Source organism: Theobroma umbraticum, unplaced genomic scaffold (assembly GCF_002168275.2).
Source record: "Theobroma umbraticum cultivar Fairchild unplaced genomic scaffold, ASM216827v3 scaffold_12.1, whole genome shotgun sequence".
NCBI lineage: Eukaryota > Viridiplantae > Streptophyta > Magnoliopsida > Malvales > Malvaceae > Theobroma > Theobroma umbraticum.
In genome coordinates this window covers 929,556-947,807 of record NW_018397269.1, presented here as the reverse complement: position 1 = coordinate 947,807, position 18,252 = coordinate 929,556, and the positions used below count along the sequence as shown (strand labels likewise).

The window sequence follows — 18,252 nt, the reverse complement described above, 5'->3', positions numbered from 1 at the left end:
TCTAGCTTTCATTCCAATATCGGGTTTTCCGTACCCTTCAGTAACGACCTCTTTTTTTGCATCAAAACTTCTTTACAGGACTTGCGATTAGAGCCAGCATCCTCTGATTTTGTGTAAATCCTAGGGTTCCGCTGTTTCCTAGAGATTACACTGTTCACTAAGATCTATCAACCATCAATTGAAATACCACTTCCTTGCATAATTACCTTTCGCATTGCATCAAGGGTTTTGTAGCAAAAAAAACCAAAGGTCGATTTTACCAAACTCTTGGCCTACCAAGACCGCTAGATAAAAGCATCAACAACCACCCCATACTCCTGAAAAATCTCTTTGAGTTGCCCCATGTAGTTTGGGTGCTAAGATTGCCAACATAAATAAAGAAAAGCCCGTGTCTCCATTGTTCTACGTGACTGTTGCCAGAGGTTTTGCCCTTCTAATGACTTTTGATTTCCGTACACCTTTCTCCTAAGTTGCGTCTTCCGTACACCTTTCTCCTTTTTTTTGTTTGGGTTATGATAGCAAATATACTTTTCAAGAAAGCTAAGGTTTGAAGGTTTGAAACCGCCTACAGCCTACTCATTCTGCAATATTTGCTCTGTAGGATACAACATAATCTCCAAGAACTCTCTTGATAATGGCATGAGCAGTTATGTGCTTGTAGTTCATGGGCATTTGTTCAAAACTGTAACGACTGTTGTATTATTATTTCTCAAATTGAAATTCTCTAGAGAATCAGAGAGAGAGAGTTCAAAGAGAAAGAAAAATTATTTTCATTTTTATGTATGCTAATGTGGTGGTTGATTGGTTTAAAGGAAGACATTAATCTGTGGGGTGTCCTGGGCCATGTCGTTTTAGATTGTCTCAATCTAGTGGTGAGCATTTATTGTGATACTATTCTCCATTGTCCAAGGGAGTGTAATTAAGCGGCGCATTTATTGGCTAAAGGTGCAAAAAACATGAGTGAGGAAGCGGTGGCTTGATTCAATATATCTCATATGTTTAATGACATTCAACTTGTTATCATGAGTCTAGAAGCTCATTTGAAGATATGTTTGGTTGAGGGTGGCTTTTGTGTTCTCGATGATTATTCGGTTCAAATAGTACTTTTCTTTGTTTTGCTCATAGCTGTTATCTCTCAAAATTTTTCCATAAGAAGGTTTTTAATGAAGCTCTTTAATTATGTGTGGAGAAGGGTTTTTTTTAATAAACTCTTAAGTATTTGTAATTGTCTCCTTCTATACATCTCAGATGTAATTCATTGTGATGAAGTAATGAAATTATCTTTTAATTCCAAAAAAAATATATTATAAATTATTAATATTTATTTTTAACGACTTAATGAATTTAAATTTTTATTTATCGATGATGTGTCATCTTGTAGTTGATTGAGAGTATATTGTGCGTCAAACATAAATTCTAATAGAAAAGTGTTTTACCGTGAGGACCAAGGAGAGGCCATTGCTTTTTCACTTCTCTGGTGCGATTGGAATTAATAAAAGAGTGTTTTACTGTGAGGACCAAAACAGAAAATATCACCAAAAAAGGAAACTTGCTGGGTTGGGAAGAATCTAAAATTGTATTTTACGTAGAAGATCTTCGTATGCATACAGTAGATGAAGAATTATAGGTGAAGAGTGATCATTCTGCTCGCAGAACAAGAAAAGTGCCGACGATACAACATTGCAGACCTGACCGGAAGGAAAGAAAGTAGCCGTGCATTAAAATGCAGAAAAAAAAGGAGTGAACGAAAGTGAAAGGGGATTTATTCAATGCCCCTGCAAGGCTGCAAGTATTGACTTTTTTTTCTCTTTGCCATTTTCAGACCACCCATAGTGCTTTGCTCTTTTAATCCTAACTAGTTTCTTTGTCCAAATATATATATATATATATGTCAACTTATATTTCTGCACACTCAAGAACATTAATACATAAATTAGTATTAACGTTTTGAGGAATGGGCATCCGAAGCAGCAGGCCAAGCTTTTAGAATGTTGAGATCTGTGACTAATAGAATTTTGGGAAATATTGTTATATTTTTTTTTTGGAGTGAGGAAATATTGTTATATTACTTTCTTTTTTTATATAAAATTAATAAATGATTTTAAAAAATAGATCATTTTTCCTTTGAAATTTATGTATGATGTTTGATAAAATGATAATTAGGTTTTATACTTCTACATTGATAATAAATGATAATAAATTGCTCTAAATTTTTGAATCTCTGTACTACCCAATATTTATGATTTTTGCAACTTTATGCTCATTTTATGACTTTTAGTGGTTTATTGATCTCCCTTGTTTAATACATGCATATATACATACATACAAATATATATAAATTCTTTGTAGTCAAAGATAATGGTAATTTTACTCTTACTAATATTTCATTTTCATTTTTTTTAAAGTTCCCTAGTGTTGGTTCGATTAACTCAATAGTAAAACCTTAAGAAGGAGTGAATTAAGTATTTTGAAAATTCTTTGAAACCCCCCTTAGCAAGATAAAACACTTTTGCACTACAAGGATGAAAAACCTTCTAAGACCAAACAATAAAGAGTTACAAAAATCCTTTGGTGAGTTGATTGAAAAATGATTTGCAAGTGAAAGCAAAAATACAAGAGTTTTAACAAACACAAAGGACACACAATATTTATAAAGGTTTGGCCCCAATGCGTACGTCCTCTCCCTTGTCTTACTAAGAAGTTTACAACAATGTCTTTTTCCGAGCTTAAGCACAACCCTTACACAATAACTTTAATGCCAATCAAGTATGAACGAAATTTATCAAATGCATACACAACAACTAGTAATTCTTTCTCAGTGGTAGTATAGTGCATTTGGGCTTCAGTCAAAGTTTTGCTCACATAATATATAGAATGAAAAAGTTCATTCTTTCTTTGTCCTAACACTGTGCCTATTGCATGATCACTAGAATCACACATAAGTTCAAATAGGAGTGACTAATCAGGAACTACAATAATGGGTGTAATTGTCAATCTCTTTTTCAATTCTATAAATGCAGCATGACATGCATCATCAAATTTAATTGGGATGTCTTTTTCTAAAAGATTGCACAAGGGTTTAGCAATTTTGGAGAAATCCTTAATGAATCGTTGATAAAAACCAGTATGACTAAGGAAACTCTTGATACATTTTATCGAAGTTGGTGGTGGAAGCTTCTCAATGGTTTAATCTTGGCTTTGTCCACCTCAAATCCTTTACTTGACACCTTGTGACCCAAAACAATACCTTCTTATACCATAAAATGGCATTTCTCCCAATTTAGTACCAAGTTTGTCTCCTCACATCTTTGCAATACTCAATCAAGATTGAGCAAACATTCATCAAAATTATTACCAAATATTGAGAAAACATATATAAATATCTCTATGGTTTTCTCCACCATATAATTGAAAACATAGACATCATGCACCGTTGGAATGTGGTTGAAGCATTACATAACCCAAATGGCATTCGTCTAAATACGAAAGTTCCATAGGGGCATGTGAAGGTTATTTTCTTTTGATCTTCTAGTGCTATAACAATTTAATTGTAGCTTGAGTATCTATCCACGAAACAATAATATTCTCTTCCAACTAATCTGTCTAACATCTGGTCAATGAAAGGTAAAGGAAAATGATTTTTCCTTATAGCCTTGTTTAGCTTTCTGTAATCCTTGCATACTATCCATTTAGTGACTATCCGTGTGGGAATGAGCTCATTATTTTTGTTTGCCACCACTGTCATCCCCTCTATGTTTGTTACACATTACACCAAACTTACCCACTCACTGTCTAAAATAGGATAAATGATACCCATATCTATCCACTTGATTATTTCTTTCTTGACAACTTCCTTCATAGTTGGACTTAATCGTCGTTGATGCTCAATAATGGCTTTGTGATTATCCTCTAGCAATATTTTTTGCATGCATATGGAAGGGCTTATCCCCTTGGTATTTGTTATGGACCACCCTAATGCCTTTTTATGTACTCTCAAAACTCTTAGCAACTTTTCTTCCTGCTGGTTGTTAAGATCAAATGCAACTATAACTAGAAGAGTGGATGAGTTTCCAAGATATGCATACCTCAAGTATTTTGGCAGTGGTTTAAGTTCTAACTTCGAGGGGACCTTTATTGAAGGTTTCATTGGTGAGGATGAAGGGGAAGTTAAGTTTAACAATTCAAACCTAGCTCCCAATACTTGAGAAGAAGCATTTAGTGCATTGACACATTCTACAACTTCATTGTTAATGGGCTCAACTTCAAAAATCAATGATACTTCAAGTGGATCATTAGGATGATCTTCTATGAAAACTTTATTGATGACTCTATCTATCGCACTAACTGTAAAACACTCATCATGATCATTAGTGAATTTTAAAGTATAAAAGATATTAAATGTTACCTCTTGATCTTGTACTCGCAAGGTAAGCTCTTCCTTTTCAACATAAATGAGCGCTCCAGGTATGCATAAAAAAGGTCTCCCAAAGATAATAGGAACTTTTCTATCTTCCTCCATGGAAAGAACTACGAAGTTAGTTGGAAATATGAATTTATCCACTTTCACAAGCATATCTCCACTATGCCTCTAGGATATGTAAGAATTCTATCTGGTAATTGAAGCATTATAGTGGTGGGCTTGATCTTTCTTAAACCTAACTTGTTGTAGATGGACAATGGAATAAAATTAATATTCGCCCCTAGATCACTCAAAGCTTTAGCAAAGAATAAAGCACCAATCGTGCAGGGAATTGTAAAATTTCTTAGGTCTTTAAGTTTTTAAGGGATCTTATTCTGAATGATTGCACTGTACTCCTTCGTAAATGCCACTGTCTTAAACTCACATAATCTCCTTTTCTTGGATAGAATGTCTTTCAAAAATTTTACATAGGATGGCATTTGCTTTGGTGCCTTTGCAAATGGAATGTTGATGTGAAGCTTTTTATATGCTTTCATAAATTTTTGATATTGACTCTCTTCTTGCTGCTTCTTGAAACTTTAAGGGAAAGGTGGTAATGGTGCAGTTGCCTTCATCACTGTTGCTTGACATTGATCACTAGACTCTGAACTTTGACTCTCACTTTCCATAGATTTGTCTTGTTGTGCAACTTCTTGTAGGTTGGTTTTAACTTCCCTACCACTTCTCAATGTGATGGCCTTGGGATGTTCCTTTCCTTCTCTCTTCAAATTTGTCTCTGTATCCCTAAGTAATGGTCCTTGAGTTCGATTGTTTAAATAATTTACCAGTTGCCTAACCTGAGTCTCAAGGTTTTGAAGTGAAACTGCTTGACTCTAAATGAGAGTTGTTTGACTTTGCATAATGCTATCATTATGGGTCATATATTGCCTTAGTAAGTCTTTCACAGCTAACTTTTTCTCAAAGAGAGGCGCTCAGTTTTGCTATTGGAATCCTAGAGGTGCATTTGGCTTTGAAGTGGATGATGCCTCTTGATTATTCGCCTAAGAAAATTTTGGATGACTCTTCCACCTTAGGTTGTAAGTGTTGGAGTATGAGTTATTTTGCTATCTATTACTTACAAATTGCACTGTCTTTGTTGAGCTTGGACACTGATAACTTGCATGATTATCTCCACATAACTCACAAGCTACAACAAGACTTTGCAAACTATTAGTACCAAAAGATTTAAGAGTTTTAGTTAAAGCTGCTACTTGAGCGAGTAATGTTGTCATAGCATCAACATCATGATTCTAGCTACTCTCCTCGATAGTGATCACTCGACTAGCCACTAGTAATTTATTGACAAACATCTCTTCTAATAAGTCATATGCCTCATTATCGATTTGGCCATTAAAGCTCTTTTCGTAGTAGCATCAATGGTAGTCCGAACATGCCCACTCAAGCCATTATAAAAAGTTTGCATTTCAAGCCACTTTGGGAGACCATGATGAGGACAATGCCTTAGCAATTCTTTGTATCTTTCTCAAGCTTCATACAATGATTTCGAATCTTGTTGCATGAATGATGTAATGTCTTTCCACATTTTTGCTATCTTAGTCGAAGGGGAAAATTTGGCAAAAAAGTTTGAGGAAGATCATCCCATGTTTTTATGAAACTAGTAAGGAGTGCATTTAGCCAAGCCTTAACTTTATCCTTCAAGGAGAAGGAAAAAAGCCTTAAACGAATTGCATTATCCACGACACCATTGTTCTTGAACCTGTCACAAATCTCCAAGAAGTTTGATACATGGCCATTTGGATCATCACTTGGAATACCCCTAAACTAAACTAATGCTTGAATCATGGTGATGATAGCTGGCTTGATTTCAAAATTGTTTTGTTGAATAGTTGGCTTTTGAATAGTCAATGGAATTCCTTGTACCAACGGAACAGCATAATCCATTAAGCAACTATTGTCAGCTACTACATGCTCTTGGATTTGTTGTTCACCTTGTTGACTAGCCATTGTATTTATTGGACCAACACCTTGTTGATTCTCTCATCGAAGTTTGTGAAATGTTCTCTCAATTTCTAGATCACACAAGATAGTCTCTAAGTTGTTTACTTCTCTCATACAATAACTGAACTTAACTGCAAAACAAAAATAAAACTTAAATTAAGACTAATCTATAAACTTTTAAGATTAGCAGATAACAAAGAAAACAAAATCCTTAACAACGACGTCAAAAACTTGTTGTCAAATTTGCACACGCAAGTATAAGTATCGAACAAGTAATATAAATAGTAAGTCCAAATTATCATTCCCACAAGAATTTGTTTCTAAAGTTTCACTAGGTACTAAAATTATAAAACAAATTAATTTTATTTAAGTAATCAAAAAATTAAAGAAAAGCTATTAAAAAGCAACATTAAATAAACTAACAAACTAAATAAGTTGAGAAAAGCAGTATAATAAAGACCTAGGATTATAGGTTCATTCAACATTTCATCTAATACCAACTTTTTTTGTTATTTATCTTTCTTGGGTAGTTTTACTAATCTAGAATCAAAAGCTAGTGACAAATCTCCATCAAGATGCTTGCATAAATACCTAACTTAATTAGTTCACTATATGTTTATAGAAATTAACTAAATTAAGTTCATTAAACAAGTGTCCTAATATGACTATATATGGAAATTGGTATATGTCTACCTAAATTGTGAATCAGATCACCTAATGGAAGTGAACATACACTAATTAAATCTCAGTCCAATCTAAAATTTCTCTGTCGAGTTTCAATTAGATTCACAAATCATTTAATTGTTAATCAGGCAATTAAAAGTATTAAAGATAGATTTAATTAAGTAAAACAATACACATTCATGATAAATAATAAAAAATAAGTATTCAAATTACATGTAGAAATCCACCACAATCTTAGATAAACAAATTAGTTCATGATATTAAAATAAAACACTACCCGAAGAATTATAACCATGAGTTCAAAACAAGAATTAAGAATAACACAAAAGGAGAGAATTAATCTAAAGCTGAAGCTTGACTTATTGTAAATCTCTCTCGATTATTCTAGAGTTCTTGATTGGTTCGAAACTCCAATTCTCTAAAAAGATGCTACCATCCTCTGTGTTGAATGCTCTCCAAATAAGCTCTTAAATATGTGAAAGATGTCCTACTTTTCAATTTTTTGTCGAAAGTTCAATTTTGAAAATCGAGGTGACGCCGCGGCACCGTGATCTACCTTGGGAGGGCCGAGACGCTACTTTGTCAGCGCCCCGACGCTCTATTCTTAGGTTTTTGTATGATGCTCTCCCGATGCATAACGTCAAGGCCATTGCTCACTGCCACAATGGCGATACCAGTTACAGCACCGCAGCCATGAGTCTTTGGTGCCACGGTGCTCTAGCCATGTTGCTTCAATCCATAGCTGTATTTGTCCACCAACTTTGAACAAGATTTTCACATTGATTTACTCCGAACCAGGCCAAGTGGTAAACAAGAAAATTGTAACCCATTCTCTTATCTTTCTAACGAATGAAATATCACCTCAATTGGAGTTTGGAGTTCTACAACTCAAGTTATCTTCAAATTACTGCAACATGTATGAGTGACACTTTCTCCTTATTTATGTTATCATATCTTTCTTTCACCTTGTTCATCATATTTTACACAAAACCATAAAAAAAATCAGCAATAACTTTTCTTAAAATAAATTGAAATAAATTGAAGTGAAATTAAACTAACAACAACCAATTTAACTAATCAATACAAAATCTAAGTTACACCAGAAAAATAACTTGAAAGGGTTAAAATCCATTTCTAAACTCAAAAGTCTAGTCACTAAAGTCCCCAAATGTATTAAAAATAACTTTATGTAACAAAGTTATCAGGTAGCATTCAAAACAACTATAGAAAAGCTCAGCAGCTGAACAACAGGGGGTGAGGCAGTGAGAAAAAGAAGGCAACTGAGGAAGACAATTGCTTGTATCTTGAATGGTTTTGTGAGTGGAGATCAGCTAGAAGCCTCCATATTTGACAGCAACATCAAGCATAGAAATAAAGTTATGAAAAATGAGGCGGAAGCAACCGAGAAGGCAGCACGTAAGTTCGAATTAACCTTCATTAGCCGAAGATAAGAGATAATTGTTGCCTTCAACAGGCTTGAAAATAAGATGTTAGAGGAAAGAGTCCCCTAAATCATAAGGTATTTAATTGCGGGTTCGTTTTTTCTACCATGAAGATTTTTACTTGGAATGTCAAGGGTTTGGGTAAAAATGAGAAATGGAGAGCCACGGGGAACTTGATCCATAAGAATAGGCCGAATATGGTCTTGTTACAAAAGTTGAAATTGAATATGGTTAATAAATAGACATTTAATGTTTTGGGAGGGAAAAGTGCCTACAATGGGGTTGGGGTGAAGTCAGTAGGAGCTTTAGGGACTTTTATTTCGTTATGGCAAGACAGCCTTTTTTCTATCGAGAGTAGTATTGTGGGCAGGAATTATATACTAATTGTTGGAACTATCAATGATGGCAATTGGAGGTATGGAATTGGGAATATCTATGCTTCATCACTTAAGAATTGTAAGAGGAGCTATGGGAAGAAATTTTAGAGAAAATAAGGGGGTTTGAGGTTCCTTGGTGTTTTAGAGGGGATTTCAATGCTGTGTTGAAAGCTAACAAGAGGTGGAGGCACTTTCGAAAGTTAGGGGAACGTAACAATTTTAGAGGTTTGTTACTCTTGCTGATTTGGTGGATTTGCTCATAGGGGTAGAAAATATACATGGTGCATTAGTAGGGTGGATGTGGTGTTTAGCAGACTGGACCGGTTCTTTGTCGACAATTCAGTGCTAAGGAGATTTGAAATTTTGAAATAGTGAGTGCTGCCGTCCTTAATTTCTAACCATAATCCAATAATCCTTGGAGTGACCAACACTGATTAGGGGCCTAAACCTTTTCTGTTCTGTAACCATTGGCTTGCAGATGACAGCTTCCAGGATGCTTTCATTACGGCATGGGAAGTCAGTGGTAGTAAACCTGGGAGTAAAGGCAATACCTGGAAGAGGTTTTAGATGCATAAAACCAGCTATCAAGATTTGGCAAGCGAAAAAATGGGACATTTCTAAAATGAAAACTGGGATTTTGGAAGTTGAAATTCAAAAGAAGTTGAGTGAATGGCAAAGTAACTAAGGAGATGACTCTTATAGAGGGCGATTCTAAACTGAGAGCTGATCTCTGGAAGTTGTACAAGGAAGGGGAAAGATCATGGCCCCAGAAGTCAAGAGTGAAATGGTTCCTCGAAGGTGACAAGTATACAAAGTTTTTCCATGCCACGGCTTGTGCAAGGAAGCGGAGGAATATGATTGATAGACTAAAGGTCCGAAATTCAGTGCTTGAGGACCTTCAGAGTATAAGAGAGGGAGTTGTACCACACTTTGAGACTTTATATGGGTACCGAACGGTGGCAGGATTGAAAGATTAGGATGTTAACATGTGGACTGTTTTAGAGCAATCAAGTATTATGTTGGAAAGACAAAACGGTTATTCATCGTTCATGCATTTCCCCTAAACATTTCAGAAATCATCAACTATATACAAGACCAAACAATCACAAAAGTCTAGGTAGAAGCAGAGAAACAAGACAAAGCAAAAATGAATGCCTTGCATGAATGACAGAGAGACAAAACCAATGTTCAACATTTGGCCTAAAATCAAATCAGTATTGCTAATATTGATTTTTTTTAATCTAAAAGAAAACTGATCAAAGCATCTCAATCATGTGGGCAAGCTAGAAAAAAAAATTTAGGCTTGATTCACAGCTATGAAGAAGATAAATGAAAGAACCTTCCAAACAACCAAATCTAGTTGAGGTCACCTAGCTTTAGGAAGGACTAAAGAGGCTTAATGGGTCGAATGCTTGAAATGGTTTAGACCCATTCTTTTCTTTTAAAAAATAAATCCGAACAAGAAAAAGAAAATGCCCGTCGTGTGAAGAAATTAAAAAGAAATTAAAAGGTTGCTTATTACTATTAACAGTATAGAGATTGAAGAAGAGAAAGAAGAGAGGAAAAAGAAAGGAGAGTTTTTGGTAGTTGAGTAAGAAGGGTTTTTTTTTCTTCTTTTTTTCTTTAAAAAAGATTTTTTTCTGGTTAGATGTTATTTATTAGTAGGTACAAATTTATTGTCTTTGCAGGTGAGAGGACCAAATTGTTATAATAAGTATCTAGTCATCTCAGACTTGACAATACCAAAACTTTTATCCGCACCTAGCGACTAGCCTGCTCTGCCATTTTTGGTAACCTTTTGTCGTTTTCCCGACAAAGTATTGATATTGATTTACTGCCGAGTCAAAGGACTCCTTCCCAGTTTTAGCACACTTTGTGGACATTATTGGCAGGTTACAAACATGTGCCAGACATCTCGTAATGGTGTAGGATTCTCCAGTCAATTTTCTCCTCGGTTGCACAGATTTCTTACCCTCGTGATCGTGAGTAATACCTTGATCGGATTAAAAATCCTTCTGAAGCCACTGCACACAAATTATCATTATTACTACACTGCGTACTCCATTATTCATGTTATTATTAACTTAATTAATCAGATAAAATCCAAATCTATCTCGTATGTCAGTACTTAAGTGATGAAAAAAAATACTATTTATATTTTAAGTAAGTGTAATTTTAATATTATTATCCTAATTTGATTAAAATATAATTAAAATTTAAGAATATAAGGAATATTTGGTAGGAGAGTAAAAGAATATTTTACAAAATATTTTACAAATATTCTTTTACTATTAAGTTTTGACAATTTTTGAAAAAAAAATATCATGATAAAATTGTATTCATTCAAAGATTGATGATAATTTGCTCTCACTATAGTACCATAAATTTGAACTTTATTCCTTAATTATAAACCAGTTGCTGTCATTAAAGGAATCGAACATGTGAATATGCATGTGAGAAGAAAAGTCATGTTCCACATTGAAATTGATCTCGTATTTTCTGAAGAATTTCAAAATTGTGTCATCTTGCATTTTCTATGAACACTTGAATAAAAGCAGGATATCTCGAATTTGCTTTTAATTGTAGTTCATCTTAAAATTTTACATAGTATAGAGTATTATTCTGTACCATTATGAATATGATTTTATACTTGAATGCAATGCATGCTTAAGTCATTATATCTGTAGGTTAACATTTCAAATCACGTGATAAACTATTGTCTTTGCAGTCAGGACCAGATTCATTTATTGTATGGAGGTGAGAGGACCAAATTGGTATATTAAAGTATCTTGTCCTTGTGATCAGAATACTTCCTTCATTGGATAAAATTCATTAATTGTATGAAGGTGACAGGCCCAAAGTTGTACATTAAGTATCTTATCCTCCTGATCTAGAGTAGTACTTTTTTTATTATTTTTTTAAACAATAGCTACCTAACCATGGATGATAGGGTAATGGACAGTAGTAGCTTGATTGGATGAAGATATCAAAAATTAACTGAAACTTTAACATCCTTCTCCTTTTGAGATTAGAATTAAGAACATTAAGATTTTTTATAAAAAAATAATATCTCAGAATATTAGGTGAGAAAAAATTATCCTACAAGAGGTGTATATGGAGTTTAGTCAAAGAATAAAGATTTCATATATTTTAGTAGAAAAAAATTTATTTATAAGACGTTTTCATATATAAATATTTTATGATATATGTGTAAAGTTAGTTTTTGCACAATTAATATGAATATTAAAGGTTTAGAACTTTTAATATTCTATTAGTCATTGAAGTTAATTAGAGTAGTAGAAAAAAATGAACAGTCACAAAATATTTTCATATATAGATTTTTTATACAGTATAGATGTAAACTTAGGTTTTGCACAATTTATACAAATATGTATTATTGTATTAATGTTGAGTACTTAAGAAACGTTTGTTCAACATTTTGATGTCTTCATAAATGGTAGGGAGAGGAAAAGCCATAGACGTTATCACGTTGAGTTCAATTTTTTGCATTCTATTAGTTAATGATTTGAAATTAATTTTTTTTTTAAAAAAAGAAAGTAATCAATTTTATTTGAAATTCTTTTTTGGTATTCTAATAACCACAAAATTTAACTAAGATTAATTCAATAAATGACAACCAAATTTTCATTTTAATTTCTCTTTATGTTAATTTGATATATTAACTCTTTTAATTTGTAGTTTGAATAATTAAAATTAACCTCATCATTTATTTTCAAATATTTGAATAATTGATTGGTGTATAATTCTTTACTCAAAAAGTTAGTTTTGAATCTATTCCTTTTCAAATAAGAAAAAAAAATAACCTTACTATTTGTGATTATGAAAATTACGTCTAACCCCATGTGATTCTCTTTATTAAAAAAAATAAGAAAAAGGGAGAAAGCAAGAATAAGAATTTTTAAAAAGAAACAGACATTGCCATATCCAAAATGGTAACTTTCAGAAAAATTAAGATACTGAAACAAAAACAATAGGATATAGCAATAGGACAACAATGTCAATTCCATGCATTGAAGAATCTTATTATCATTGGGTTGCATCATCATCACATTTTGGACTTCACAAAACTAAATCCAGGTAACTAATTTATTCCGATAGGTTCAATGGGCTAAAAGATCTAGCCCTGAAAAGTTGAAATATATCCAACTAAAAGACCACTTGACCCAACCTTTGTTTCTTTTCCTAGCAAGTTACGACCAACCTAATTTTTAAGTCTATAAAATAAGATTTATAAGTCAAAGGTTTTTTTCATTTTAATTCAGGTCATTAATCATTTTAGTCAATAGGTTCTAACCCTCTAACTTAATCTAGAATCAAGTGAAAACACTTTAATCAATTAAGGTTAGGACATTGCCATAGCTCATTTTTTATCAGTATAGATTATAAGGCTTATGTATCATGAAATTAAAAATCACCTTTGAATAAATTAAATATATTAAGAAAAGGACCGGAACAACAAAATTGTGATACGATCTAATATTTTATCTCTTTGAGAAAGTTATCAGTATAATGTTTCTTTAAACAAACCTAGAACGGGTCCTGGGTCCATAAAACCAAAAGAGACGTAGACGGGCTATGATAAGTTATTACTCAGTCAATGGGCTGTGGCAGATCAAGCTTTCGGATTCCTTCATACTTTTAATTTACATAAAATCTGCACAGAAAAATTACTTCAATTTCAAATCAGGATTCTGATATCGGAAATTACCTCCTTCATTGAAAAACATTATAATTAAGAAGAGGGTTGAAACTAAAACCATTTACGTCGAGCCAAATGATCTTATTATTTGAGTTAATATGTTGTTGGCATTATTCTGTGTACTTTGAATGGTTTTAAATGGATTGTTATTTAAGTTAGTGGTTTTGACAAAAAGAACTATAATTTTTTTTAATTCATCTAAGTTAATGCCACACAAATTTAAATTACATTTAGTAATCTAACAAGGATAATAATACTAAATAAAAAAAATAGGATAATTACACTTCAATATATATGGTAGGCAGCTATTTTGAAATGCATCTAACATTTCAAAGATTTGTGCAAACTTAAATGTTATACACCTTTTTAGCTCATCAACCTTTCTTGTGAAGTTTGAAAACCTTTACATTTAAATAATTTATACTAATCAAAGATCTAATATAGTAGAAATTTAAAACACAGAACGCATTTGATTTTTGATCCACATCCACAGTTTAATAACGAAAATGATACTGACCAGATTAACTGTTGGTACTCAATGCACCAAGATCTTTTTTTCTTTTTCTTTATAACTCTCCAATAGGTGAGATCTTTATGTCATTGTCAACAAGAGAGAGGACCTAATCTTACCTTTATACAGTGAATCTTTAGTTTCACACATCATAAGATTTAGGGTTTCCTACACAGGCTTACACTTTTAAGCTCACATATAACATTGGAGTCTAACCGACTTTATTAAATCATATTATGGACTGTAATATTGTCCATTATCGAGATCATATTATCTTAGCCTAATTTTAACAAAATACAAAATTAAATAATGTCCTTGGACTACATTATTTAAATTTAAATTTTAAAAGGCAAATTTCTTGAAATTGACTCACATGCGAAGACAACAAAGAACTTTATGGGCCCAATTTTGAAAACAAATCGATCTTGAGACTACTCCAAGTACCGTTCTGTCTGATAAAATTTTGCAATATAAAAAAATAACACTAACTACGTCTAGAAAGATATAACACCAATTATAATCATATATACCACTCAATCTTATCCACATGAACTCAATGTGGTAATGTAGTATTGATTAACAACACTTTCTTGATAATCCATTTCATGCTTTGCATTCCTTGATTAGTCATTTTATTCTCTACTTTATGCAGCCCATGCTTGCAAGAGAAATACTTTATGGTTTATTTAGTAAACCTGTATTTTTGCCTTACATATCTCGAGATATGTTTTATGTGTCAAAAACATGCTCCTAAGGTTGTAAATTTATGCCCCAACCCATGTTTAAGACTGACACATGTCTCAAGTCTTTATATATGCAAATACGTATATACGTACATAAAATCTTTACGATTGAATATCATTAAATAATCATTATTTATAATAAATCTATATACATAATTAAAGATGTGTTCCAAAAAATTGTGCATAAAGCATAAATCAATATCAAATCCTCCCACTAACCAAGTAAATCAAAAACTCCTCAATGCTCATGTCAAAATATGTTTTTTGATATTGACAGGGCACAATCCCTGGGTTAAAAGATCAACTAGCATATCATCAGTATAAATATACTTTACTAAAATGTCACCATTTTCTATAAATTTTTTAACTGTCAAATATTTTATCTCTATAAACTTAGTCTTTGTGATACTTTTATTATTATTAGTAAACAAAACCACTGCAGTGTTATCACAATATAATTGTATAGGTCTAGTAATAAAGCTAACCAACAAGAATTCTTTAATAAGATTTCTTAATTAGAAAGCTTGTGTAGCTACTCCATAGTATGTTACAAATTCTACTTGCATAATGAACAAGGTCACAAGTGTCTTTCTTTATACTTTTCTAAGATTGTACACCACCTACCAACATAAATATATATCTTGATGTGGAATTCCTATTATCTGAATAGCTAGTTAAGTTAGAATCTATATGACCTTCTAACTTAAGGTCTTCAACCTTTTGATAAACTAATATATAATCTTTAGTCCTAATCAAGTATCTCATCACATTCTTTTTAAAATCCTTATGATCTATATTAGAATTAGATAAATATCTTCTCAAAAAACCCACTGCATAAGCAATGTCAAGCCTCATGCATACCTAAGCATACATTAAGTTCCTTATTGCACTAACATATGGCATTTCTTTCATATATTCCTTCTCAACGTCATTTTAAGATATTATGCCAAGTTCAATTTATCACCTTTAACAATTGGCATATCTCCACTTTTACAATCAATCATATAAAATATATTCAATACTAGATTAACATATGCATTTTGAGAAAGTCTCGACAAGTGATGAGATATATCTTTATGAATTTCAATCTTGAGGACATAGGATGCTTTCCCAAGATATTTCATATTAAATTCCTTAGAAACAACTAGCAAGTAAGATATTAATAACATACATAATAAGAAAGATAAACTTGCTCTCACTAATCTTGAGATCTATGCATTAGTCAACCTTATTCTCAACAAAATTAAAAGAGGTTATTACTTCATCAATTTTAAGATATCACTAGTGAGCAACTTGTTTAAACCCATACATAGACTTTTAGATCTATACACAAGATGATCTTTATTATTCTTTTTAAATTTTTTAGGTTGTAACATATAAACTGTAGATAGTCGATTTTGATTAATAGCTATTCAAAAAAAAATATTTTATTGCATAACATTATATAAAAAATAATAAGAACAACCATTATAAGTAAATTACTATTTCACGCAAAACAATTAAAAAAAGTGAATTACTATTTCACATAGAACAACTAGAATAAGTGAAGCATTATTTCATGTGAAAACAATTAATACAAGCAGAACAACTACTTTGTGCAGAATAACAACTTCATATAAATGACATTGAAGGTAATCAATTCGGAATAAGTAGTAAGATTCATGGGTTACTTTCATATTGAGATGTTTCGGAGAGTTTGGTTTGGTGACTCAGATATTGAGGTAGTTGAAAAGTCTTTCTTTTAGCCTTTTTCTGAAGTATAAGTGTTTTACCCTCCTACATTGTTCTTGTATACTTGTTCACATACACCTTCTTCTCTTGTACCTATTTATGTATAACTTTTTCTCTTATATCTATTCTTATATAGCCTCTTATCTTGTACTTGTTCATGTACAGCTTATTCTCTTGTATCTTTTCACGTATATCTCTTTTCTATTACTTTTTACTCGAGAACAAGTCTTATTACATATAATTACTTCAACAGTCACATAATAAGTTTTTAGCCGTTACTCGACATTAACTCTTAGTAACGGTTACCTAACATTAAAACTCTTCATAATAATATTATTTATTACGTGTATTAAAACCTCTTCTTATAATCGTTGCTTTTGGCACTACATATAGAACCTTCACAATTCAAGTGAGGGACTTTGGACTTTCAAAACTAGGTAACTCTCATTCAAAGCTTGTCTCTCTAGCCTATTTTCACTCAGAACACTTATTCTCTTCTTGTTTTCTTTCACCTACCACGACACTCAGTACTACAGGAACTACTCCAATCTTTCTCTCTACCACCTCTGATACATCTTTTACTTGTTTGCAGCGCGTTCTCTTTTATTAGAATATTTTATTAGAAGAAGCTCCTTTACATAGACCTTTTCAATAAGATTCTTATATCTCTCTATCTTTATATAACAAACTTACCTACAAAATTTTTCCAACCAAGGAAGTCAATTTTTCTATAAATCAGAAAACAAAACAAAAAATGAATCTTTTTTCATTCTTAAAGGTTTTAAAACGAGTAATTAAATGAGAACAAAGAAATTATTATATGACTGTTGCAAATTCGTTTAGAACACGAAAGAAGTTTCGTCAAGTAAATTTTTCATCGAAAGGGAGAAAAAATTCATCTAGGTCCATTCGACCTAGAATCCAAAATGATTTGAGATTGGAAATGCCATTTAGAGGGAGGTTAACCAAAGTCCGTGCTAGCAACCCTCACTTTGGTTTGCAGGTGTAATCCAGGGTCTTTGAATCCATGCGAACCACAAGATTTGATGTCACATCCGCAGTGGCGTGCTTAAAACCAAGTGATATGGACCCCAAGCGAATAAGTCTTCAAACCATCTTTACCGCTTCCTTATAATCGACTTTGTCCACAAATCAGAGCAAAGCAAAGTTCATAAAGTGGCAACGGGGCCTTAGCCCAATTCAATCAATGTTTCAATTTCCTACTATGTCCCACCTCCTTGAGACCCATCCTTTCTTTCATTTTCATTCACCCCATAGTCAATAGCCGATAAACTAGCAAACCAGACGAAACAAGCAGGGGCGGAGCCTCCTCTCCTTAATTTACGGGGTTTCGTCTCTCTAAAATTTTTAAAGTTTTTTTGATAATATATAAATTTTTTTATATATTCTCTTAATGATCTTTTCAAAATAATTTTTTATATAATAATTAATATAAATAAAAAATAATAAAATGATTTCATATTCTTCATTTAATTTTAAATTTTTATAACTTTTTTTTTTCAAATTTCTACAAACCATCTATTATATTTTTTTTGTTATGTCATATGTGGTATTTATCTTTTACTTATCATGTTCTTCTTTTTTCTATTCATAGATTTTATTTTT

At 32.2% G+C, this 18,252-nt stretch overlaps 1 non-coding gene across 1 annotated transcript; it reads left to right on the top strand.

The window, feature by feature from the left end:
• Positions 1-5,898: 5,898 nt before the first annotated feature.
• LOC149526573 (small nucleolar RNA R71) lies at positions 5,899-6,005 on the top strand. Its single transcript, XR_016351876.1, has one exon. It is a non-coding gene; the product is annotated as a small nucleolar RNA R71 (small nucleolar RNA).
• The last annotated feature ends 12,247 nt before the right edge of the window (positions 6,006-18,252 follow it).